The sequence below is a fragment of the Hyperolius riggenbachi genome, chromosome 11, assembly GCF_040937935.1.
Source record: "Hyperolius riggenbachi isolate aHypRig1 chromosome 11, aHypRig1.pri, whole genome shotgun sequence".
NCBI classification, from domain to species: Eukaryota; Metazoa; Chordata; class Amphibia; order Anura; family Hyperoliidae; genus Hyperolius; species Hyperolius riggenbachi.
Window position 1 is genome coordinate 222,816,227 of NC_090656.1, and position 25,414 is coordinate 222,841,640.

The following is a 25,414-nucleotide window of genomic DNA, read 5'->3' on the forward strand; positions in this document are numbered from 1 at the left end:
CCTGCTTCCAAGTGCATGATCAGCATTTCATCTCACCTGTCCCGGCGTGCTGCTCTGTCCGTGCTCCTGCTTCTCTGTGCATGATCAGCATTTCATCTCACCTGTCCCGACGTGCTGCTCTGTCCATGCTCCTGCTTCTCAGTGCATGATCAACATTTCATCTCACCTGTCCCGGCATGCTGCTCTGTCCGTGCTCCTGCTTCCAAGTGCATGATCAGCATTTCATCTCACCTGTCCCGGCGTGCTGCTCTGTCCGTGCTCCTGCTTCTCAGTGCATGATCAGCATTTCATCTCACCTGTCCGGGCGTGCTGCTCTGTCTGTGCTCCTGCTTCTCTGTGCATGATCAGCATTTCAGCTCACCTATCCTGGCATGCTGCTCTGTCTTCTCCTGCTTCTCAGTGCATGATCAGCATTTTAACTCACCTGTCCCGACGTGTTGCTCTGTCCGCACTCCTGCTTCTCCGTGCATGATCAGCATTTCATCTCACCTGTCCCGGCGTGCTGCTCTGTCTGCGCTCCTGCTTCTCAGTGCATGATCAGCATTTCATCTCACCTGTCCCGGTGTGCTGCTCTGTCCGCGCTCCTGCTTCTCAGTGCATGATCAGCATTTCATCTCACCTGTCCCGGCGTGCTGCTCTGTCCGTGCTCCTGCTTCTCAGTGCATGATCAGCATTTCATCTCACCTGTCCGGGCGTGCTGCTCTGTCCGTGCTCCTGCTTCTCTGTGCATGATCAGCATTTCAGCTCACCTGTCCTGGCATGCTGCTCTGTCTTCTCCTGCTTCTCAGTGCATGATCAGCATTTTAACTCACCTGTCCCGACGTGCTGCTCTGTCCGCGCTCCTGCTTCTCAGTGCATGATCAGCATTTCATCTCACCTGTCCCGGCATGCTGCTCTGTCCGTGCTCCTGCTTCTCAGTGCATGATCAGCATTTCATCCCACCTGTCCCGGCGTGCTGCTCTGTCCGCGTTCCTGCTTCTCAGTGCATGATCAGCATTTCATCTCAACTGTCCCGACGTGCTGCTCTGTCTGTGCTCACAAGAGTGGGTTACTACACAGGCAACCACTGTATAGACGGATGGGGAGAATATGACCTGACCCCACTGAGGTTTAAGAAGTCGCTTTCTGTAGACAGGAAAAAAGGGGTAACGCCCCTCCACCTGGGGTGGACTAGACTATGGTGTAGCTTGAACCGAGGCGCCAATGTAGGATATAACAGTGTTAAAAACCATTTACAAGAGGAGGCAGTGGTGGACCTAACAGACACAATTCTGTTATTTCCATTAAAAAAATAGCATTTAATAGGTACTCCAAATTGCAACGCGTTTCACAGGCACAATCCTGCCCCATCAGGCAAATAAAGGACCAGACCCTTACTAGTTAGTTCTCCTCGATTTGCCTGATAAAGCAGGATTGTGCCTGCGAAACGTGTTGCAATTTGGAGTACCTATTAAATGCTATTTTTTTTTTTTTATAAAATATCAGAATTGTGTCAGTTTGGTCTACTAGGGAGGTAAGTCCACCACTGCCTCCTCTTTTAAAAGTTTTTTTTTTTTAAACACTGTTTTATCCTACTTTGGCGCCTCTGTTCAAGCTTCTACACCATTATACAAAAAACGGTTGTCCTTATTATAGATCCTAAACAAGCCCCCAGCAGTACAAAGGCCAGCACTACTCTGCAATGTAACCGCAAAGCGTTCTGCATCCTCAGCACTCAGCATTCTAGCACTCTGCTGCTGCTGTGCTGCAGATAGATATCTGTGACATTTATGGCCACTGCAGAGTCATGTGTATGTATGGATTATCAGCACAGCAACCTTGCACAGGTTATGCCATTTTAATTAGACCTGGAACCCACTACAAATCGCAAATGCTAGCGTTTCTAATGAGCATTTTGTAAGCAATTTCATGAGCGGTTTCTGGCTTTTTGCGTTTTGCCAGCAATTGTGTAGCGATTTTAATTCTGATTGGTCCTGTCAATTCATTTTCTTTTTTGTTACAGTGTGCAGTAATGTAAAAACGCTAGCAAAATCGCTCTGTGTAGGTGTTGACGAGCGATTACGCCAGCGTTTATATACTTTACATGGTGGAAACACTAATCGCTAATCGCTAAACGCTAAAATTGCTGCATGTCCTGCGTTTGCGATTTTAGTAATCGCAGGCGCTCCACTGGAATTTGGCCCATCCACTAACATTAGCTGAGCGTTTAGGGAAATCGCTAGCGTTTTGAAAACCTCCCTAAGCGCTCCAAAAAATCGCTCTAATGGGTTCCAGCCCTAAAAGTGATCCCGTCACAAAAGAAACACAGGCACTGCCATTGCTGATTTAGTATGACTATAATCACTTGATGAAGGAAGTCACGGAAGCCAGCCCCCAGTACCCTCAGTTTTTGTGGCCCCCTCAGTGTTTTGGGGGCCCCTGACCTGGCTTGCTCACAATAGCACATGTGCAGAATGCTCCCTGGGATGTGAGCGCAGAGTTCCCAACTGTCCCTTATTTGGAGGGACAGTCCCTCTTTGGGAGCCCTGTCCCTCTTTCCTCCTTATTTGTCCCTCTTTCAGGACTTTGTCCCTCTTTCTATGTAAATATATATATTTCTCTACTAAAAAATGTGTTCGATTGACTATAAACTTTATTCCCATCCAAGCGTGCGGTCGGCAAGTGGCTGATTAATCAGGAAGCAGCCGCTTGCGCGAGCGGCTGCTTCCCGTCAATTCACGGCGGGGGGCTCCGTGAATAGCCTGCGGGCCGCCGATGGCGGCTCGCAGGCTAAATGTAAACACAAGCGGAAATAATCCGCTTTGTTTACATTGTACGGCGCTGCTACGCAGCAGCGCCGTAAGGCAGATCGGCGATCCCCGGCCAATCAGCGGCCGGGGATCGCCGCCATGTGACAGGGGACGTCCTGTCACTGGCTGCACAGGACGGATAGCGTCCTGTGCAGCCCCGATCCCCAGAGGAGACAGATAGGAGAGCGAGGGGGAGAATGTCACCGCGGAGTGGGGCTTTGAGGTGCCCCCCCGCAACATGCCTGCAGGCAGGAGCGATCAGACCCCCCCCTGCACATCATCCCCATAGGGGGGAAAAAAGGGGGGCGATCTGATCGCTCTGCGTGCCCGCTGATCTGTGCTGGGGGCTGCAGAGCCACACCCAGCACAGATCATAAAAAACCACGCTGGTCCTTAAGGGGGGGTAAAGGGTGGGTCCTCAAGTGGTTAAATTGATATATTACTAATTTTAAAATGTGAAAATGAACCTGGATGAAAAGGACCAGCGTAGTTTGAATAATAAAATAACATATTGTTCTTATAAAATCTATATGGTATATGTGATTAGGGGTGTGACGGGGGCGTGATCAGGGGTGTGGCTTAAAGTGAACCAGAGACGAAGCACCCTCATGTATTTTGCCATATAGATCAGTGGGAACATTAGAGAAAACACCTACCCTGCTCTCTGTTTCATTATTTACTGCACAGCTTGCTTCTTATCAGCCCTGATAAAATCCCAGACTGAGCATTTCAGTCTGGCTTTGCTATAATGAGTCAGCTATAATGATTCCTGAGCAAAGCCAGCAAGGGGCAGGCTTGGGCTTGAAAAGACATGAGAGAAGACAGACTGAGCTATAAATATTCCTGAGCAAAGCCAGACTGAATGCTCAGTCAGGGATTTTATCAGTGCTGCTAAGAAGCAAGCTGTGCAGTGCAGAATGAAACAGAGAGCAGGGTAGGTGTTTTCTCTATTGTTCCCACTGATATATTTGGTAAAATACATGAGGGTGCTTCGTCTCTGGTTCACTTAAAGTGTCCCTCTTTCTCATCTCAAAAAGTTGGGAGGTATGTGAACGCAGTAGATGGAGGAGCGCAAACAGGACTACACATGAGCAGAGGGGGGCAGGGGCACAATGGAGGGAACGTGAAAACTACTGAGGGATCTTGAAGATTATAGGGGGGGGAGACTGGAAGCATGGGCATAGCAATCACCCCTGCAACCTCTGCCATCGCAGGGGGGGCCAGAGGCAGCAAGTGCAGCCAATTACCAAAAAAAAACCCTCCCTGTTCGCTCACAAAAACTAGGAGCATGTGTCATTTTTTTCTGCTTCCAGAACACTCTCTGCTGCCATTCGCCGGCTCGCGATCACGTGACCCACATGGGGTTCGGGTACCAAAGGGGCCCCATGCTATAATTTGTGCAGGGGCAGCCTTATTAAGTTTAGTTATGCCCAGTGGCGTAGCTAAGGAGCTGTGGACCCCGATGCAAGTTTTACATTGGGGCCCCCCAAGTACTCAGAGCCGGCCTTTGGGGGGGGCAAGTGGGGCGGTCGCCCCAGGCCCCGCGCTTGAGGAGGCCCCGCGCACCGCCATTCAGAGCCGGCCTAATTTAATATTTATTGCTGGCTGCTGCGGCGGCAGCAGCCGCCGATCGCACTGACCTGATGCGCTTCCTTCCTGTATAGGCTGGAGCGCATCGGCATTTCCTCCTCTGCCCGGCTGCTGGCACCCAGCGAGTGACGTCACGAATGACGTCATATCCATGCGCAGAGAGAGCGCTCCCCGTGGCAGCTGCAGCCCGACCTAGAGCCGACCAGGACTGAGAGTCTGAGACTCACTGAGCGAGCCACTGTCTGCAGCAGCCGCCGGACGTATTGCAGAGCAGAGGCCAGGGGACTCAGCTGAGGCACAGCAGATACTGTCCGGTAGGTAGGATTATTTGAGGGGTACATGATTTGGGCGGGGCACTGGGGCTGGCTGGGGGAGCATTATTGTTATTAGTTATGCACTGGGAACTATTTATACTAACTATATACTGGGCGCTGTACTAGCTATATACTAGGCACTGTACTAACTATATACCGGGCACTGTACTAGCTATATACCGGGTACTATACTAGCTATATACCGGGCACTGTACTAGCTATATACCGGGCACTGTACTAGCTATATACTGGGCACTGTACTAGCTATATACCGGGCACTGTACTAACTTTATACCGGGCACTGTACTAGCTATATACCGGGCACTGTACTAGCTATATACCGGGCACTGTACTAGCTATATACCGGGCACTGTACTAGCTATATACCGGGCACTGTACTAGCTATATACCGGGCACTGTACTAGCTATATACAGGCACTGTACTAACTATATACCGGGCACTGTACTAGCTATATACCGGGCACTATACTAGCTATATACCGGGCACTGTACTAGCTATATACCGGGCACTGTACTAGCTATATACCGGGCACTGTACTAGCTATATACCGGGCACTGTACTAGCTATATACCGGGCACTGTACTAGCTATATACTGGGTGCTGTGCTAGCTATATACTGGGCGCTATACTAGCTATATACTGGGCACTATACTAGCTATATACTAGGCGCTGTACTAGCTATATACTGGGCGCTATACTAGCTATATACTAGGCACTATACTAGCTATATACTGGGTGCTGTACTAGCTATATACTAGGCGCTGTACTAGCTATATACTGGGCGCTATACTAGCTATATACTAGGCGCTGTACTAGCTATATACTGGGCGCTATACTAGCTATATACTGGGCGCTATACTAGCTATATACTAGGCGCTGTACTAGCTATATACTGGGCGCTATACTAGCTATATACCGGGCACTGTACTAGCTATATACCGGGCACTGTACTAGCTATATACCGGGCACTGTACTAGCTATATACCGGGCACTGTACTAGCTATATACTGGGCGCTATACTAGCTATATACCGGGCACTGTACTAGCTATATACCGGGCACTGTACTAGCTATATACCGGGCACTGTACTAGCTATATACCGGGCACTGTACTAGCTATATACAGGCACTGTACTAACTATATACCGGGCACTGTACTAGCTATATACCGGGCACTATACTAGCTATATACCGGGCACTGTACTAGCTATATACCGGGCACTGTACTAGCTATATACCGGGCACTGTACTAGCTATATACCGGGCACTGTACTAGCTATATACTGGGTGCTGTGCTAGCTATATACTGGGCGCTATACTAGCTATATACTGGGCACTATACTAGCTATTTACTAGGCGCTGTACTAGCTATATACTGGGCGCTATACTAGCTATATACTAGGCACTATACTAGCTATATACTGGGTGCTGTACTAGCTATATACTAGGCGCTGTACTAGCTATATACTGGGCGCTATACTAGCTATATACTAGGCGCTGTACTAGCTATATACTGGGCGCTATACTAGCTATATACTGGGCGCTATACTAGCTATATACTAGGCACTGTACTAGCTATATACTGGGCGCTATACTAGCTATATACCGGGCACTGTACTAGCTATATACCGGGCACTGTACTAGCTATATACCGGGCACTGTACTAGCTATATACTGGGCGCTATACTAGCTATATACCGGGCACTGTACTAGCTATATACCGGGCACTGTACTAGCTATATACTGGGCGCTATACTAGCTATATACTGGGCACTATACTAGCTATATACTGGGCGCTATACTAGCTATATACTAGGCACTATACTAGCTGTATACTGGGTGCTGTACTAGCTATATACTAGGCGCTGTACTAGCTATATACTGGGCGCTATACTCGCTATATACTAGGCGCTGTACTAGCTATATACTGGGCGCTATACTAGCTATATACTGGGCGCTATACTAGCTATATACTGGGCACTATACTAGCTATATACTGGGCGCTGTACTAGCTATATACTGGGCGCTATACTAGCTATATACTGGGCACTATACTAGCTATATACTGGGCGCTGTACTAGCTATATAGAATAATTAAAATATGTAATGTAATCAAATAGCGAATGGTAGTACCATTGTTTTTTATATTGGTTGGCTTAGTGGCCTTTACCGAACGTAATTGTTTTCAAACAATAATAGTAAGGCGTACTGCATTAAAGGCGGACAAGCCCATGAACGTGGCGATACGGTATATGGCCTACACTTATGGCTCAAGGCCCCGCATGTGACACTCGCCCCAGGCCCCGCATACTCTAAGGCCGCCTCTGAAGTACTCTATACATAACAATTAATACAGTGCACCAAAACCTGCCAATGGCAACTACAGTGTCAGAGGTGCAAGAAGGGGATGGGGAACAGTTTGTTAATGATTATTACTATTCAAAGTATCTATAGAAGTAATTATTATGATCACAGGACCAATAGAGGGCTAATACTAAAGTTAAGGGAGGGCCCTTTGGAGCCCCTCTGGCCCAAGGGCCCCGATGCGGTCGCTACCTCTGCACCCCCTATTGCTACGCCCCTGGTTACGCCCCTGGCGGGAAGAAGCCTCAGGTGAGGAAAAATCCACTTTTTTGTCCCAGTTCAGGTATAACTTCAATGAGACACATAGAAAAATCGCAAGCTGAAAATGTGCAAACAAAAAATAAACAAACTGCAAAAAGACCCACAAAAGTTCAATTGAGAAAAATATATGAAAAATCCAGACCCAGATTTGTGCATGTGAGAAATCATTAAAGAGGAACTCCAGTGAAAATAATGTAGTAAAAAAAGTGCTTCATTTTTACAATAATTATGTATAAATGATTTAGTCAGTGTTTGCCCACTGTAAAATCTTTCCTCTCCCTGATTTACATTCTGACATTTATTACATGGTGACATTTTTACTGTTGGCAGGTGATGTAGCTGCTGCATGCTTTTTTGGCAGTTGGAAACAGCTGTAAGCAACTATTTCCCACAATGCAGCGAGGTTCACAGACAGGAAACTGCCAGGAGTACCACGGTCCTCAGAGTTTCTTGTGGGAGAGGTTTCACCACAATATCAGTCATATATCGCCCCCTGATGGTCTGTTTGTGAAAAGGAATAGATTTCTCATGTAAAATGGGGTATCAGCTACTGATTGGGATAAAGTTCAATTCTTGGTCGGAGTTTCTCTTTAACCTCCCTGGCGGTAAGCCCGAGCTGAGGTCGGGCTATGCCGCCGGGAGGCACCGCTCAGGCCCCGCTGGGCCGATTTGCATAATTTTTTTTTTGTTACACGCAGCTAGCACTTTGCCAGGAAATCAGTGCCAGGCAGCGCTGTGGGGTGGATCGGATTCCCCTTTGACGTCACGACGTCGATGACGTCAAATTTTTTTTTTTTAAAAAACGTATTTGCTGCCCCCTGGCGGATTTTAATAAACCGCCAGGGAGGTTAAAGGACATCTGAGGTGAGAATAAACTGATAAGATAAACAATTGAATCTATCCTCCTTTTCTTAAAAATGACTTATTTTTAGATATCCCACAGTTTTATTTTATATTTAAATTAGTTTTTAAGTTTAAGTACTATTTCAATGTCCCTGCTCAATGACACCTTTATTGAAGTATGTCAGAGCTCAAATCAATGAATTATTGACCATTTTTATCTCTTTCCTGCTCTCAGAAGCCATTTATTGTCAGGAAAGTGTTCTATAGCTGCAATTACTTATCAGTGAGGGTCACACTGTAGTCTGACCCAGTCTGACCCAGATAAAAACTGTCACTTATATACCTGATATGTAACTCTTTCAGGCAGAGAAAGAAAAAAAGGAACACAGCCTAGTTATTTGTGTGCTTGGCACTGTACATACACATGTCTATCTCATCATGTCACATGTCAATTCAGGTATCCTTTAAGTGTGAACGCCTCTTAAGGCCAGTTTCACACTTGATTCTTGCATCGCGGTGAGATGCTTCCGCCGTATCCCACTGCAACGCAAAAAACGACAATCATTTGAACCTGCGTCAGAGTGTCCCGACAAGATCATATGCATAGCCCTGTCCCCCGCTCAGTGAGTGGGCAGGAAGTATGTCACTGGGATACCTGTCGGTCCGTGCATGCATGCCGCACCCTGCTCTGGTGTCTATGCGAATTTAACCATGGCAGTGCTGGTGTGCTTTTCCAATGTTTCTATGCGAATTCGCATACCCAAACCTCATGCGAATTTCCTATTAAATACATTGTATGCGATTCGCGTAGCGGTATGCGGTATGCGAATTCTGATGGCTCTGCCATGCGAATTTTTTCTGCACAGAAAAACGCAAAGGAATCCTGACAAGTGGAAACAGTCCCATTCACTTGTATTGCTATGCGAATTTGCATGCGGAAAAAAGCATGTGAATTCGCGATAGTGGAAATGGGCCCTTACTGCGATGCCCATAGCCTTCCATTACCCCAAGCACCTTGCATTAAAGAGAGTCTGAAGTGAGTTTTAAATCATGTTTAAAGCTTTTATTACTGTAAAGCACTATAGATAGTGCTAAACTGCTGCATCCCCATGACAAAACGAGGGGTTTATAACCCCCAAATCCCCTCTGCAAAGTCCGAGGAGCGCTTCCTGATGAGGCAGAGCTTAGTGCTGTAGCTCTGCCTCTTAGCGCATCAATCCCCCGCTGATCGCCGCCTCTCCCCGCCCCTCTCAATCTACCTTCACAGAGAGGGGCGGGGAGAGGTGGAGATCCGCGGGCAGATTGACGCGAATGGAGGCAGAGCTGCAGCTCAAAGTAAGGATTTTGCAGAGGGGATTATGGGGGTATAGACCCCTCGTTTTGCTGTGGGGATGCAGCGGTTTAGCACTATCTATAGTGCTTTACAGTAATAAAAGCTTTAACCACTTAAGCCCACAGGGTTGTTTATTTTTTGCATCTGAGCAACTTTCACCTCCCATTCATTTGCCAATAACTTTATCGCTACTCATCACAATGAATTGATCTATACCTTGTTTTTTCCGCCACCAATTAGGCTTTCTTTGGGTGATACATTTTGCTAAGAATTAATTTAGTCTAAATGCATTTTAACAGGAATATTAAGAAAGAAATGGAAAAAAAATCATTATTTCTCAGTTTTTGGCCATTATAGTTTGAAATGAATACATGCTACCGTAATCAAAACCCATGTATTTTATTTGCCCATTTGTCCCGCTTATTACACCATTTAAATGATGTCCCTATCACAATGTATGGCGCCAATATTTTATTTGGAAATAAAGGTGCATTTTTTCAATTTGCGTCCATCACTATTTGCAAGCCCATAATTTAAAACAATTATATTAATATACTCCTTTGACATGCATATTTAAAAAGTTCAGACCCTTAGGTAGCTATTTATTCTTTTTCTTTTGTTGTTTTTTTTATAGTAATTTTTTTTTTATTTATTTATTTTTATTACAAATTTTATTCGGGTAATTTTTGGTGTGGGGGGTAAACAGCTAATTTTAAATGTAAAAAAAATATATAATTATATAAAAAAACATGGATGTGGGTGTAGTTTTACTATTTGGCCACAAGATGGCCACTGTCAAAAAGTCCTGTAAGTGTGATCGTATGCTTCCAGGAAGCATTAGGAGGACAGGAAACTTTTTGTAACTCAGAAAAACCGCAGCCTCTGATAAGAGGCTGTCGGTTTTTCTGTGGGGGGGCTTCGATCAATGAATGGGATCTATAATCCCATTCATTGATCGCTGGGCTAACGGCCGGCGGCGGGATCGCGCGCGGCCCGTGGGAGTGCGCGTAGCCTATCTGGATGACAATGTTCATCCAGATAGGCTTATGTGGTTAAACATGATTTAAGACTCGCTTCAGAGTCTCTTTATGCATCAATAAAGAAAGAGACAGACTGGCACTAGTTGCGGGTAGGGAGGTCAAGGGATAACCTGGATCACGTACTTCATCTTGCAGCGTGCTCCCGGGAACAGACAATGATGTATGGAATAGAGAGGAAAAGACGAGGCACTGAAGCAATGAAGGTGTACCTTTAATCCTAGGTTGTAGACACAGCGGGGTGTACAGTGGGGGTGAGGGGAAGGCCTGACAGCTGTTTCGCTTAGAAAAGCTTCTTCAGAGGCGCGTAGTAAAGAACACCTTTACTACGCGCCTCTGAAGAAGCTTTTCTAAGCGAAACAGCTGTCAGGCCTTCCCCTCACCCCCACTGTACACCCCGCTGTGTCTACAACCTAGGATTAAAGGTACACCTTCATTGCTTCAGTGCCTCGTCTTTTCCTCTCTATTCCAGAGTCTCTTTATGCGCAGCACTTGCGGGAATGCACTGTTGTCCTTGCGACATATGGGATATTTCTAGCGCACTGCAACGGACAGCAATAGGTGGGGAAAGTCTCCATAGACTTTCATTGCTTTTGTGGCCCCCTTGTGGTAAGATAGGGTAACTCAATGCAGGAATTACCTGCTAGTGTGAAAGGGGCCTCAAGTGTACCTGTAGTGAACAAAAGTGCCCCAAAAGAATACTCACCTAAGTAGTGGAAAGCCTCTCGATAACCCGGATAATCCACCTCCTCCTTGTTCCGGTGCTAGGGTCCCCCGAAGCTCGGGGCTTGTTGACTCAGCTTGGCCACGCGATGCAGGCGGGTTGCACCTGCGCAGCAGCACAGAGCCGAACGGGCTTGGCGGTTTCCATTTAGCCGAGCAGCGGCTCCGTACCACTGCGGAGGTGTGAGCAGTCCTGCGCAGAGCAGCTGTTCATGTACAGGAGAGCTTCGGGGGGTCCCACAGCTGGAACAATGAGGTGGCGGGAGTAGGGCTGGTTCTAGTAACAAGGGCGCCCCCAGGCAAGTTTAACTTGGCGGACTCCTAACAGACACCCCCCAACCAAAAAGCAGCATTAGGGACAATTTTCTCCAGGGCTCCTTAGCCGTCTACCCAGGGCAATTTCTAGGCTAAATTGCAGTCAGGGCAAGAGTGTAAAAATTGCGCCCTCCCCCCCCCCCCCCGCCCCTGTGGGCTTGTGGACTCAGCCGCAAAGCCACAGGACACAACTAGATCTACCTACTTACTAGTGACCAGCCACTCATCCAGGAGGAAGCAGGGACCAGGAAACCACACAGGCGAAGAAAGCCGACTCCTCCATGTGCGCCGCGCACTGACAGCCTGCAGTACCACTACAGGACAACAGGTGTCATCACGCGGTGGTGATGTGATGATGACTTGACGTCTGACGCAGGCAGCCCAGGAGGAGTCAAGGAAGGTGATCGCCCTGGTAATCTTCTTTCTTCTTCCATTTGGCTGCACCGCATGTCACCAGCTCCCTAGTGGTTATGTCCTACTGCCTGCGCCCCCCTTCTTCTACTTACTGGTCTGCACCCAGGGTGGTCGCCATGCCCGCACTGCCCATGAAACGGCCACCTGCCCTCCCCCCAGATCACGCCCCAACTTAACTGTGCGCTCAGGACCCCTGCCATGCCTTTGGCAGAGTAGCGTCTAGCGTTTCAAGCAGGAGCGCTCCTCTGTCAGCCCTTCATTGCTCCATTGCAGGGGAGCTAAGGTGAGTTGTGGGGGGAGACCTTGGGAGGCCCCTACAGGCTCTGGGACCCTGGGGCTATTTCCCCCTTTGCCTTTATGCAATCGCCGGCCCTGGGAGGGAGATGAGGCCCGGGAGAAGCCGTTCAAGGAGGTGCATACAGTATCTCTATTTCTCTCCCTGGAAACATACAGGTATGCTTTAAAGTGGACCTGACCTCTTGTACAGGACAGAAGGAAAACAGAGAAATGCACCCTGTGTGTATTTAGAGAGTTTAGCCTGTCTAATTCCCCCTTATCTGTGACTAATCACCACCGTAATTTGATCTCTCAGCTGTGTCAGCTCAGGAATCTCAGCAGCCTCAGCAGAGCAGCAAATTGGTAAATGCAGGATGTTAACCCTATGTCTGCTTCTACGAAAGCAGGAATTAGACGCACTGCAGATTTATTGCAGAATTTGTATCAGCAGTAAGGCTATGTTCACATTATAAATCACAAGCGCGATCGCAAGCGCTGAACATTTCTGTTCGTGATTTTTTTTAAGCGATTCCCGGTGTTTTCTGAGCTTTGGGTGCTTTTGTAAGCGCTTTTGATGAGCGATTGAATTTTTCCCTTCATGACGTCAGTCAGAAAGTGAACTCTTTGATCAGGAAATTAATAAATACAATGTATTTATTCTTAAAAGCGATGGGGAAATCGCTATACAAAGCACTTTTTCAAGCGCTTAGCGATTTCCGTATACCTTCCATTGAGCCAAAAACGCTCAGAAAATGGTGCAGGCAGCGCTTTTGGAACCGCTCATAGGTGAACACTCTCATAGGGAATCATTGCACAAACGCTTTTAGGGCGATTTCTAAAATCACCTGCGCTTAAAAAAAAAATACACAAACGTTGATAGTATGAACAAGCCCTAACAAAGGAAAAGTTTTTCTGTAAAGGTTATTATGCTGTTGCTTATCTTTGAGAGCAGAGGGGAAGTTCTGAGTTCACGTTCTCTTTAACTACTTAAAGACCGCCTCACGCCAATGGGCGTGAACACAGCGGCAGCCCCAGGACAGCCTAACGCCAATTGGTATCAAGTCCTCCCAGTTTCCCAGGGAACGCCCGCGCGCATGCGCGATTGTTCCCTGCCCGCTCACGGAGCGGAGTTCCGTGAATAGCCTGCTAGCCGCCGATCGCGGCTACCAGGCTGCTTGTAAACGTAAGGGGAAAGAAATACTCTTTGTTTACAAGCGTACAGCACTTGCCGGGGGCCGCAGCGCTGTACGAGATCGGCGATCCCCGACCTCTGATTGGCCAGGGAGCGTTGTCCTCTCATAGGCTGATACCTATGAGAGGCGGAACAGGACAGATCGCCGTCCTGTTCCAATCCACACACCGGAGGGGAGGAAGGGGAGAGAGAGAGCCTGCGATCGGAACCCCTCCAGTGGCATGTCCCCTTAGGGACAAAAAAAGGAGGGGAGTCCGAATCGCTGGGCTCCTAAGCTGCGCTGTGCAGGAGGGTGAAAAGCCTGCACAGCGCAGCACTGTATAAAAACGCCTGGTCTTTAGGGGGGGTTAGCGCTGTGGGCGTTAAGTGGTTAAAGAATAAGCTTTCAGTGTATTAGTAATCTCCTGACTGAGAACCGTCACGCTGGGTCAGACTGACAAAGTACCCGAGAAGTTCTCAAGAGGTTTTATCCGGTTGCCGTAAATAGCTTTCCATAAATAGCTTTAATGACATTGATTTGTACCTCAGGAAAACATGCTGCTTATTCGATGTTTGCTCATATTTAACACACATTAATGGCATTGATTTATTTATATCAGCAAAAGACTCCTTGTTCCGCCTTCTGATGTCCGGGTGCTTTTATGTTAAAGTAAACCTTAAAGCGGACCTGAGCCCAGAACTTCCTCTCTTCTCTAAAAGTGACGCAACAGCATAATAACCTTTAAAGAAAAACATTCCGTTGCTACAGCTGATACAAATCCTGCAATAAATCTGCAGTGTGTCTACTTCCTGCTTTTATGAAAGCAGACATAGGGTTAACATCCTGTGTTTATAAATTAGCTGCTCTGCCAAGGCAGTTAGTTGACACAGCTGATGGATCAAATTACAACTTGTGATTAGACACAGATGAGGGGGAATTAGACAGGCTAAACTCTCTAAATACATACAGGGTGTATTTCTCTGTGTTTTCTTTCTGTCCTGTGCAAGAGTTCAGGTCCAAGGTGAAAAAAAATTGCTTATTTACATACCCGTTCCCGGAAGTCCTCCTGGTCCGTCGCTGTGATTCTGCGCTCCTCCGCTGTCCCCTTCCATAATCTGGCCAACTGACGAGCCGCACTGGCCGAGCACGTCCTCTATCGCACTCCTAGCCGGGAGCGTTCTGCGCATGCGCAGCAGCAATGTTTGCTTACTGCAGAGCGCTCCTGACCACGGCAGCGTGTTGGAGGAAGTGCGTGGCACAGGGACACACATCCAGCGGTGGCACCAGGAATATGTTAGTGGGCTGGGGTTTTTTCATTTTACGGTAGGTTTCCTTTATACAGGATGAGAGCCTGAAGAAGGTATTGCTAAACTAAATAATTTAGACAATTTGCATATTAAGCAGTGATGCATTGTGGGACACCCCTCACATGCTCACTCCAACCTGAATAATTGCAAATAGCGGATCCGAGATAAACTTTTACTCATTGCATAATTGCGTTCTTTTCATATAGTTTATAGGGCATTCCTCAAGCCAAATACTTTTCTTGTTTTGTTTTAATACTTTAATTCCCTATAAACGAAACAAGCCTCGCCCACAGCTTTTCAGAGAGCCTTGGCACTCAGTCCCAGGTAGCAAGGGCTTATGGGAGCTCAGTCTGGGCAGGAGGAGGAAGAGGTTACTAGCCAGAGACTTCAGAGGCAGAGGGGAGGAGGGAGGAGGAGAGGGGACTGAATATACACACAGGCAAGCTTATAGCATCTCCAGCCCTCAGCCTGTGACAATGTGACAAACAGAACATGGCTGCCCTCATTGTATCACAGCAATAAATAATCATAAACTTTTAAAGCTGTTTGCAGCTATATTTGCTGTGTAAACTATCTAAACTTTAGATAAGATATAAAGACAAGTTATTTGTTACAGTTACTTTTTCATCTCGGATCCGCTTTAAGAAGGCAAAACTCTGTTTGTCCTTTTTAGCCCCTTACATACTTCTAGGAGGTCTGGTTCACCATGAGCTTGCTGGGCAATCTGTAACTCTGTGTATCTTGGAGTGAATTTAATAGACTTTAACTTCTTGCTGACCGCTCCACGCCGATTAGCGTGAACAGCCTACTATGGGGCTAGCAGGAGATTGCGCGCTCAGCTCCGCCTTCAGTCTCCCACCGTCTAATATGCATGTACAGCGCTGCGATCTAAGGCAGCGCTGTACTGGGGATAGCCGTGTGACACGGCTGTCCCTCTAGGAGACCTGACAGTGATCGGCTGGCGGGGGGAGGGAGGGAGGGAGTGGGGAGATTAAAAAAAAGAATAGGCAGATTTAGGCAGGGAATCGGACCCTCCAGAGACAGAGCTCTCTGTTGGTGGGGCGAAAAGGGGGGTTGGGGGGGGGGGGGATCGCTTATGTGCTGAGTTGTGCGGCCCTGCAGCTAGGCCTTAAAGCTGCAGTGGCCATTTTAGTACAAAATGTTCTGGTCACTAGTGGGGTGTTTAACACCGTGGTCCTCAAGTTGTTAAGGAGGCTTTTTCACACTTTGCCCTGCTGTTGTTTTATCAAAGACAGGGGCATAGCAGAAGCCAGTCTCAGGGGCAGAAAGGTCATGTTTGCCACTGACCTTTTAGTGTCTTTTTTTTGTTTGTTTGTCTCTTTACCCCATGACCACCAAACACTAGTACTTAAAGTAAACCTGAGACATTCGTAACCAAAGGACATACTTAACCTGGGGCTTCCTCCAGCCCCCTGTGGTCAGGGCTGGTTCTAGACTTTTTGCTGCCTGAAGCAAACTTGTGAGGATGCCCCCTGCCCCAGTTTGGATGATCGCACAGCGCCTGACAATTTACTCTGCTTCATGTAATGTTCTCACATGACATGCTGCAGCTCAACACAATAGCACACTGGCTGGCTGTGAGTCTGTGACAAACAAACTGCTCACCCTCAGCCTCTCCATTCCTCCTCAGGAAGGTACACACAGTACAAAGATGCTGCCCCTGAAATCTCTGCGCCCGATGCAAATGTTTCACCTTGCTTCATGAGAGAACCAGCCCTGTCTGTAGTCCGTACGCTCCTTTTCCATCCTCCCAGCAGGGGCGCTGCTAGTCCCAAAGATCAGTGGCACGTGCCCTGGATCTATTATGGGGTGCCCCAGATGTCCCCCAGGCAGAGTCAGCTTTGGTGCCTCAATGGTGGGCATGCTGGGAGCTGTGGTACATCAGTCAGGGTTATGCTGGGTGCTGTGATGCCTCTATGTGGGCATACTCTGTATTGTGGAGCCATGCCAGGCACTGTGATGCCTTCATGGGGGCATGCAAGGAGCTGCCTATTTATGTGATGTGCTGCATCTTTTTTTTGGGGGGGGGGGGGGGGGGGTTTGAAGATGGGGTTTCATCAAACATTTTGCTGGGCAGGCCTACTTAGACTGCTGTTAAGTTCATGTAAATGTGGCTCCACCCATGATCTTACTCCCATTCTGGTGCATGGTGTCACCCATTTTCCAGCTGGAGTGCTCAAAAGTGCCCCAGACCTCTTAGGATCCTAGCAACGCCCCTGCCTCCCAGTATTCTCTGCTCCTCCACTGTAAGCCCAGGTAAAGTCCCCAACTGAGCCAGTTATGGACTACTGTGTCGTGTTCCCCCCCTCAAAGATGCAGAGTCTGCAGGGAAGCCGTACAGAGTACTATGGTAGCAGGAAATGACATCACTGGTCACAAGACCATGCAGAGGAGGTAGCAGAATTTTTAATTGTGTATTTACGAGATGCCCTCTCCTTCGCAGCTTCCTGGCAGTCTCTGATGCTGTGACTCTATATATTGGTGTCCTTTGTAGAGGAATAGACTCTACACTTCTGTCTTTGCTTCCTGTATAGTTAGTTTGCATGCATCTTGCACAATCCGCCTAAATGCCTCTCCTTTAAAAACCTCATCCTCTGAATCACGATTTCCCCATTTCTTCTCAGTCTCTACCTCAGCCTTAGCACTCTTCCTGTTTTGGGGGAAGAAGTCTTTACTTTGTTACAATAAGCTCATCCCGGGGCGTAACTAGAAATCACTGGGCCCCCCTGCGGAACTTTGGATGGGGCAGTGACAGCAGTGAAGCACTGCACGCATTTTCTCTATCAATTACATAAGCGCAATCAGTGTGCGACAGCTGGGGTGGGAGGGATGGGGGGGCGCACTTTGGTGTCTCAGCCTTGGGTGCTGGAGGACCTTGTCCCGCCTCTGCTTCTGTGATAAACGTGCGTGTTTTCACACATACATACACACATGGTGGTTGATTCACAAAGCCGTGCTAATGTGAAGTACGCAAAGGTTTGCATGCGGAAAGATTTGTGTGCGCGCTGACAAAGGTTTCGCACTTTGCCTCGTTTTCGCGCACACGTAAATCTTTACCTGCGCAAACCATCGCGCGAGTCACATTACGTGCTAAATTTATAGCACGGCTTTGTGAATCAACCCCATGGTGTGCAGAAAACGCATACAGAAAACAGACAAACGAGTGTGCTCCCAGCCTCAGCTTATTACACTCACTCTGTCCATCTCTGATAGAGCAGAACTGACTGCAGACTTCTCCAGCATCAGTACAGTACACAGCACTTGGGGAGGAGTAGAGAGGTTGGGAGCTGGGTGTTGTACACAAGACTCTGCTGCACACTGAATAGAGACTGTCTACAAATCTTTGTCCACAAAACTTAGTATGATTTGTTATCAGTGGCTGAGCAGATGCAGTCATTAGAACCATTGTGCAGAGAGCAGAAAGCTTTTTCTCTAAAGGTGCGTACACACATGCGACTATAGTCGTTTGTAACGATCGTTCCCCGATCTTTACCAACGACGATCGTTACAAAAAACGAACCACCGACTATTAAGACGAACGACGAACGAGCCAAATCGCTACAAAATAAAGTTCTGTCTCGGCGGATTTTAACCAACGACGATCGTTTGCAAAAGTAGTACATCATTGGAAACGGTCGTTCGTACTAGGCTTGACATGCGCATTTCACTATTTCTCCGTGAAACTTCTCATTTTTATGCGCAGGCGCAATAGTTGCTTTACGTGATGTAACATTCGTTCTAACGATCAGATCGTTACACACATTTTAAAACTAACTTTACTCAGGTCGTTCTTTCATCAATTAAAAGTTCGTTCATCGTTCTCAATGAACGATCATTGTCGCATGTGTGTACGTAGCATTAGTTGTCAGTCTCTCAGGACAGAGAAAAACATTTCTCCCCCATGTTGCCCCTCTGCAGCTTCTGGGCCCACCTGCGGCTGCATACCTTGCAGGGTCTATTGTTACACCCCTGAGCTCATCCTAGTTTCAAATATTTCTGTTTAAACAATACATTTTTGCATACTGATTATCAGGGCTGTGAAGTCGGAGACATTTTGGGTACCTGGAGTCGGAGGTTTCATCCGACTCCAACTCGAACTGAGGAGTTCGAATCGAAGTCGGATGATTTTTGTACTCCACATGATCCCTGGTAAGTATTAGACTAAGGAATCGGAGCAATTTTGTGTACCTGGGAATTGGTTGTTTCATAAACAGGAGTCAGATAATTTCTGTACCAAATCCACAGACCTGCTGATTATGCTGGTGCAGGCCTGTAGTATTTGAGGTTTGCTGTTGGGGGAAGTAGTCCTTGCATTTGCTGGGGTAGGCTAGAGCTGACAGAGAACCCCCCCCCCCCCCCCCCCCCCGGGGCTCACCCAGAGGTGTTCCTTTCCTCCTGCTGCAGTCTCTTGGAGGCTACCTTCTCCTGACATCAGGGCCAGCGCTTCTAGGGGGGCAAAGCGAGCAATAGCCCAGGGCCCCAGAACCAGCGGTTTTCCCTAAAGTGAATTAGTCGTCCCCTGCAGATTACTCACAGCTGAGCAAACTCACCTGTTTGGCTGCTCCTTCAGTTTGTGTCCTTCTGCCTTCAACTGCGAGTACTCTGGAGGAGACCAGGGGGGCTGTCGGCCAGCTGTGAGACCCCAGAGGACAACCTGACACTATGTCGGGGGGACAAAAGGGCCACCTAATGCTGCAATCTTGGAGGGGGCTTTGGCACCTGTGCCAACTTCTAGGGGCAGGTGGGGCGGGACATTTCCCGTGGAGGAGGGGGGAAACTGGCAGAGTGTGCACCGGGAGTGGTAACGTTGATTCACCTCCCTGGGATCCACATCTCCTTCCTGGTCCTAGGCGTCCCGTCTCACTGGTAACAGTGCTTCGTGTGATGATGTCACAGGGAGCGCTGTTACCAGTAAGACAGTACACCTAGGACCAGGAAGGAGATGTGGCGCATCTGGTTCCCGGATAGGTGAGTTAACTAAACTTAAATTTTAAAATATATGTGCACTAGTTGTACATTTTTCCCAGAGTAAATTGCCCTATAAATTACTTTTTTCCTATATTCCTGACTCTTACAGTAGTCAGTAGAAATGTGACCGATCTGCCTTTGGACTAATCCACCTCCTTACAGGCAGGGCCGGTTCTAGACTTTTTGCCGCCTGAGGCAAACTTGTAAAAAAAACTCTCCCCCACCCCCCCAGTATAATCAACCCCCCCCCCCCCCCCCGCCCCCCAGAATAGGTATCCTGGAGGGGGTAGCGAGTAGGAAGGGGGTATTAGGCACAGTGGCGGGAAGGGGGGTCGGACTCTCCACCCCTCACCTGAGTCCCCCGATCTGTTCTCCCCCTCTGGCTATTAACTGCAGCAGCGAGCGTACCGGTATATTGACAGGCAGTGTCAATGCCGCCCACTGTACTGTAAGTGGACGGCATTGTAGGAAGTGACGAGAGTGGAACGCACAGTGGAACGCGGAAGAGGTGATTTATCCCTCCCCGCCTGCTGCCTGTCAATATACCGGTACACTCGGTGCTGCATTTAATAGCCGGAGGGGGAGCGCAGATCGGGGGACTCGGGTGAGGGAGGGGGGGATCTGACCCCCCTCCTCGCCACTGTGCCCAATATCTTCTTCCTGCTCGCTACCCCCTCCAGCTAGCCCCCCTCCCCCCCAAATTGTACGCCTAAGGAACCCGCCTCACCCCGCCTCATGGGCGGACCGGCCCTGCTTACGGGGACTCTCATGAATTCCTTTAACTTCAAAAGAGCTCTTTGGGTGGTAGTGGCACACTCCAACTGGCAGAACAGTGTGCACAGGTAAACACTGGCTTCCCAGCACCATTATACAGTACCGGTCCTTTCCAGGAATGGCTTTTATAAAGAGCTAGCAAAAATCCCGCCCGTTTATTAATGGGCTCTAGGCAATTGTCCACAGCCACACACAGCCATTACCCACGCACACGGCTATGCATGCCTAGCTTTCCCCTTGCTTCCTCCAACAGTGTCAACCCCACATGCTGTATGACATCACTGTAGCAACGCCTTTCTCCCCCACTATATACTGGGAGTAAGACTGTGGCTATAGCAGCCATCCTTTCCCTCCAATCAGCAGTGAAGGAAGGTGTTACGTGGTAAGGGTACCACACCCCCTCCCAGAAGTCATTGCTGCTGCAGCCCAACTCCAGAAAACAACAGGGGCACCAATGGAGTTCCCAGCATGACATAATCGCTGACACTTTCCTGGTGAGTGTATAACTGAAGTTTTGCGGTTCATCTTTATAGTAATTAGAGGGATCAAAAATGAAACCCAGACCTAGCCAGATTTGAGGCAAGGCCACAAAGGCCTTGGTTGAGTTCAACAGGAAGCAAGGGGCGGGCACTCCCAGACCTGGGCTTAAGGCAAACAACAGAGCAGCCAGGTACAGTTAATGGATGCTGGGATGTTATCAGCAGGGATGGCAAAGCTTAGTAGAACTTATGGAGAGACAGAGACGTGATCAGTTTGATCAGCTGATAGATTTGTAAGGCTCTGATCTGCTGGTCATGATCATGCGGTAAACCAGGAAATCATCACCTCAAATCAGAACCTTGTAAATCTATCAGCTGATCAAACAGATCACATGCTTCTCCACAAATTCTTCTAAGCATTGCCATCCCTAGCTTATCGGGCATCCGAGCCACAGGCCCGCAGGGAGGATAGTTCCTGTAAATTCACAGATAACAGATAAGTACTAACTAAGGCTAATTATTGCCTTCAGGCTGAATGCACACCATGATGTACTTGGCTGGGATATCAAAGTGTCCTGACTGCAGAACGAGATCCTATTATGCGATCATACGTCACCCTCACCACCTAGTATGGCAAGAAGCCAATGCTCTGCTTCCTCCTCTGTGTGCAGATAGCCAACCAACACAGCCGTCTATCCGGATCTGCTTCACAAGGGCCGCCAGATGAATGAGGGAATTGTGTGATAAGATGTGTACAGAGAGAGGTCTGAAATATTTAACTCCTCGCCCCTCTCCTCTCTATTCCCCTTCCCTCCTCTCAGAGGATCTTCCAACCCTAGTTCACGCATTTATCACATCTCAGATGGACTAATGCCTCAATGCAGGACTTCAAAATAAAGACCCACACCAAATTGGCCTACTAACATTCAAATCCCTACACGACCTAGGCCCCAGATTAGGCCTGAACGATAAATCGAATTTAAACCGAAATCGCGATCACCAAGATCAAAATGTCAGAATCTTCAAAGCGGCGATTTCTACGATGATGTCATATCCAAATGGGGAAGTTTGAAGGAGAGGTTTCCAACTTCCCCCAAGAACTGGCGCGTGCGGCCCGCAGCATCGGCAGTGTTGGACATACCTTCCATGCGAGTCCAACACTGTCCGTCCTCTCTCGCAGTCTGTCGGCTCTTGTGCACGGCATACTTCCTGGTTCCTGGATGTCACATGACATACAGGAAGTATGCTGCGCATTAGAGCCTGCAGGAGGCGAAGCGGATAGACGGGCATCGCTGGACTCCTGCTGGAAGGTATGTCCAACACTGCCGCAGCTTGGGGGACAGAGGGGGCACAGAGAGAGACGCAGAGGAGGCACAGAGAGAGACGCAGGGGGCACAGAGAGAGACGCAGGGGGGCACAGAGAGAGATGCAGAGGAGGCACAGAGAGAGACGCAGGGGGCACAGAGAGAGATGCAGAGGAGGCACAGAGAGAGACGCAGAGGAGGCACAGAGAGAGATGCAGAGGAGGCACAGAGAGAGACGCAGAGGAGGCACAGAGAGAGACGCAGGGGGCACAGAGAGAGACGCAGAGGAGGCACAGAGAGAGACGCAGGGGGCACAGAGAGAGATGCAGAGGAGGCACAGAGAGAGACGCAGGGGGCACAGAGAGAGGTGCAAGGGAGGCACAGAGAGAGACGCAGAGGAGGCACAGAGAGAGACGCAGGGGGCACAGAGAGAGGTGCAGGGGAGGCACAGAGAGAGACGCAGAGGAGGCACAGAGAGAGATGCAGGGGGCACAGAGAGAGATGCAGAGGAGGCACAGAGAGAGACGCAGAGGAGGCACAGAGAGAGATGCAGAGGAGGCACAGAGAGAGACGCAGAGGAGGCACAGAGAGAGATGCAGAGGAGGCACAGAGAGAGACGCAGAGGAGGCACAGAGAGAGACGCAGGGGGCACAGAGAGAGACGCAGAGGAGGCACAGAGAGAGATGCAGAGGAGGCACAGAGAGAGACGCAGAGGAGGCACAGAGAGAGACGCAGGGGGCACAGAGAGAGACGCAGAGGAGGCACAGAGAGAGACGCAGGGGGCACAGAGAGAGATGCAGAGGAGGCACAGAGAGAGACGCAGGGGGCACAGAGAGAGGTGCAAGGGAGGCACAGAGAGAGACGCAGAGGAGGCACAGAGAGAGACGCAGGGGGCACAGAGAGAGGTGCAGGGGAGGCACAGAGAGAGACGCAGAGGAGGCACAGAGAGAGATGCAGGGGGCACAGAGAGAGATGCAGAGGAGGCACAGAGTGAGACGCAGAGGAGGCACAGAGAGAGACGCAGAGGAGGCACAGAGAGAGATGCAGAGGAGGCACAGAGAGAGACGCAGGTGGCACAGAGAGAGACGCAGAGGAGGCACAGAGAGAGACGCAGGGGGCACAGAGAGAGACGCAGGGGGCACAGAGGGAGATGCAGAGGAGACACAGAGAGAGACGCAGAGGAGGCACAGAGAGAGACGCAGGGGGCGCAGAGGAGGCAGAGAGAGAGACGCAGGGGGCATAGAGAGAGATGCAGAGGAGGCACAGAGAGAGAAATGCAGAGGAGGCACAGAGAGAGATGCAGGGGGCACAGAGAGAGATGCAGGGGGCACCGAGAGAGATGCAGAGGAGGCACAGAGAGAGACGCAGGAGGCACAAAGAGAGATGCAGAGGAGGCACAGAGAGAGACGCAGGAGGCACAGAGAGAGATGCAGAGGAGGCACAGAGAGAGACGCAGGGGGCACCGAGAGAGATGCGGAGGAGGCACATAGAGAGACGCAGGGAGCGCAGAGAGAGATGCAGAGGAGGCACAGAGAGAGACACAGGGGGCACAGAGAGAGACGCAGGGGGCACAGAGAGAGACGCAGGGGGCACAGAGAGAGACGCAGGGGGCACAGAGAGAGACGCAGGGGGCACAGAGAGAGATGCAGAGGAGGCACAGAGAGAGACGCAGGGGGCACAGAGAGAGAACTAGAGGGGACACAGGGAGACAAAAGGGGCACAAAGAGAGACACAAAGGGGGCAAGAGAGAGACGCAAAGGGAGGGCAGAGAGACACGGGGGGGACACAGGCAAAAGGGGCACAAAGAGAGACACAGAAGGGACACAGAAAGAGACAAAGAGGATACAAAGAGAGTCACAGAGGCAGCACGAAGAGAAACGGGGACAGAGAGGCACAGAGGGGGAACAAAGCTTGATTTAGAGGAAATCGTGAATCGAATCGAAATCGCAATTTCAGACAGAAATCACTCAATTCAATTGTTTCCTAAAATCATTCAGGCCTACCTCAGATACCTGGAGGATTTGTTTCAACTGTGTCACACCTCCCACAACCTCAAATCAAAAGGATCCAATAACTTGACCACCTCCAGAGTTCCACTAAAAACTTTTGGAGCCTGAGCTTTCTGTCATGCTTCCTCTACCCTGTGGAATGCCTTGCCAAGCTTAATCAAGACAGCTCCAACTCTGGACAGGTTTAAATCACAACTGAGAAGTCACCTGCTCAGTCTGGCATTTATGCTCACATAACTTTTTCCCCTGTACACATCACTATGTACTGATCTGAGACAAGCTTGTGTACTCTGGGTCCTACAGGTGAAAATCGCTTTACAAATGTTTCGTTCTTGTCGTTTTCCATATCCCCTCCCTCCTCGGTTTTCTGTCGCCTCCTCTTCTCTGTTCTACTATCGCCTCTTCGAGACCCTGCCGTTAAAGAAAAAGTCCAGGCATGATAAAAAAAAAAACATATACTTACTTGTGGCTTCCTCCAGCCCCTGGCAGCCAATATGTCCCACGCCGCAGCTCCACTGTCAGCCTCCGGTGCAGATATAAGGATGTACAGAGGCGCCAGAAGAGTAAAATATACTAAAAAGTTTAAAATATTCAGGTGGCGGTGGTGGACCTGCCACACCAAAACAGACACGATACTGTCGCTTGAGGTTCAGACAATTTATTCACATACTCCTATGAAAAACTGCAACGTGTTTCACGGGCACAATCCCGCTTCATCAGGCAATCAACAAACGAAGTATCACACAGCTAGGGGTCCTCAAGCGACAGTATCGTGTCTGTTTTGGTGTGGCAGGTCCACCACCGCCACCTGAATATTTTTAACTTTTTAGTATATTTTACTCTTCTGGTGCCTCTGTGCATCCTTATATCAAGTTCTCCACCCCTGGTGGAAGGGTGTTACACCCTCTTTTCTCCTATCTACAGAGAGCGACATCTTAGTCCTGAGTAGGGACAGGCCTTATCTCCCTACCTGCCTATACAGTGTCTGCCTTAGCTGCCTAAGTGGTAACCCATGTTTGCAAGTAATAATACTTACATTTCATTATTCCTCCCAGATCCAATACATACTACACTATTTTGGGCTCTCGGTTTTCTGCTTT